Genomic DNA, 2,399 nt, shown 5'->3' on the forward strand with positions numbered 1-2,399 from the left:
GCCCCCGCCGCCGCAGCGACCCCAGGCCCGGCTGCCGGTTCTCCACCGTCCCAGGTCCGACGCTGGGGTGAAGAGGTGAAGGCTGCGGCCCCCCCGGCCCTCCTCCCTGCTGGAGCATCCTTGCGCCTGGAGGGGCAGAGGAGGCTCTGGCGAGCCGGCCACTGGTGCGTCCCAGAACTCGAATCCTCTGTCCTGTGCAGAGAGGAGGACCCTCCGCGCCCTGGCACCCACACCCGCCTTCCGTTCTGCATCAGTCCCTCTGCAGGGGGCCTGGCTGGGGAGCTGCGTCCCTTCTTCTCCCCGGGTCCTCCCAAGGCCTGTAGCTCCTTGGAAGTGCCCAGCGCTGGCCAGACAGCCTCCCTGTCCCCTCCGTGGCCTCGCTTGGGCGCAGCCCTCCAAAACGCCAGCCTGCAGACCAGCCTCCCTCAGGCGACGAGGAAGCTGGACGTCACAGGGCCACCCGCCCGGACGTCCTCACCGGCTTCTCTCCCCCGCTCCGCCTCGCGGAAGGCAGGGAGGCGGCTGCCCACAGCACACGGTGTTTTCAATAGAAACATGAAATGCATATTTTCCTTCCTAATTTTTTATTTATTCCTTGCTAAAGAAGAGGTCTCTGGAGATCTTAGACACTTCGGAGGGTGCCTCGAGTGGGCAGGAGGGGGGCTGCGCCTTTGCCGTGGAATCCACCAGGAACACCACGCCTAACCAGAGCCACCCTCCCGGCTGCCTCGGGGCCGTAGCTGCAGGGACCTCGAGGGCTGCTGTATTAAATAAACCTCATCTTTACTCTTCACGGATCTGTGAGATGTCAGCTTCCAAGAGGCCCTGTGCAAAAGGAACGCCCGCAGCACTGAGGACTCCTCAGGCCTGTCAAGTCCCAGAGACCCAACCAGGCTCCCCCAGACAGGCTTCACCCAGCCCCAGGCTCCAGCAGCCTGTACTGAAGTCAGTGCTAGAGGCAGTTTGAGTCTCAGGTTAAAATCCGCTGGCTGGCCGGGCTCGGTGGCTCAGCCTGTCATCCCAGCGCTTCGGGAGGCTGAGGTGAGTGGATTGCCTGAGCCTGTGGGTTTGAGACCAGCCTGGGCAACTTGGGAAGACCTGGTCTCTACAATAATTTAAAAAAATTAGCCAGGCTTAGTAGTGCATGCCTGTAGTTTTGGCTACTTGGAAGGCTGAGGCGGAAGGATCGCCAGAGCCTGCCAGGCTGATGCTAGGGTGGCCGTGAGCGTGCCACTGCACTCCAGCCTGGGCGACAGAGTGAGACTCCAACTCAAAAAAAAAAAAAAAAAAAATTCCGCTGGCTAGTGCTACCCTGTTTCCTCCCCAGCTGAAGACTGCCTGATCATTCCTGGCAGATATGGCTGTCAGATCTGGAAAAAAAGAAGTCCAAGATGCCCAGTTAAGCACTTGCATTTCAGATAAGCATGATAGTTTTTTTTAGTCCAAGTGTATCCCATGTGATGTTGGGGATATAATTAGACCAAGAAACTCATGTCTCTAAATTTCTTTCTAGACCAAGAAACTCATGTCTCTAAATTTCTTTCCTTCTTTCTTTTTCTTTCTTTCTTTCTTTCTTTCTTTCTCTCTCTCTCTCTCTCTCTCTCTCTCTCTGTCTCTCTCTCTCTCTCTCTCTCTCTCTCTCTCTCTCTCTCTCTCTCTCTCTTTTTCTTTCTGTGCTGGGGTGACAGGCATGAGCCACTGCATCTGGCTTGTGAATTTCAAGTGGAACACACGACTCTGGTTCTCAGCAGCACTGCCCGCAAAGCTCGCCCCCCCGGCCTCAGGCCCGTCCTCCCCTGCAGCCTCATCCCTCACCTTACGCCTAGCAGGGGCCTCCCCGCAACGCCAAAGGCTGGAGGAGGATCCGGGTGGGCACCGCTGTGCCAGGCACACAGGAGAAGCCCGGATCAACCTCAGGCTCCGGGCTCGGCTTCCATGCTTCTAAACAGGCAGGTGAGGTTCATGACTCACATGCTTGAGGGCTTCCCTCATGTTTTGGAAAATATGACGACGGCTCTGGGCCGCTCCCCACCCCAAGCACCGGCACAAGATGGTATCACAAAAATGGCATGCCTTCCCAAGTGCTCAGAGCAAGGGACTCGGGTCGAAGCCAAAGGATCAGGTTACCCCAGTGGCCTTCAGGCGATGTGTCCACGCTCTGGAGAACCCAAACCCCTGCATCCCATGCTCAGACACCCCTCGCAACCTCCTTGGAGGGGTGTCGCCGGGAGGCTGTGCAGACGCTGCTCCCCCTGCCGGTGCCTGTCATGGAGCACACAGGAGCTTCATTTTTTATGTTTAGTTTTTTGAGTTGGGCTCTCCCTCCACTGCTCAGGCTGGAGGCAGTGACAGCTCACCTCAGCCTCGACCTCCTGGGCTCAGGTGATCCTCCCAGCTCA

Source organism: Carlito syrichta, unplaced genomic scaffold (assembly GCF_000164805.1).
Source record: "Carlito syrichta isolate Samal-C Ts95f unplaced genomic scaffold, Tarsius_syrichta-2.0.1 Scaffold304626, whole genome shotgun sequence".
Classification (NCBI taxonomy): domain Eukaryota; kingdom Metazoa; phylum Chordata; class Mammalia; order Primates; family Tarsiidae; genus Carlito; species Carlito syrichta.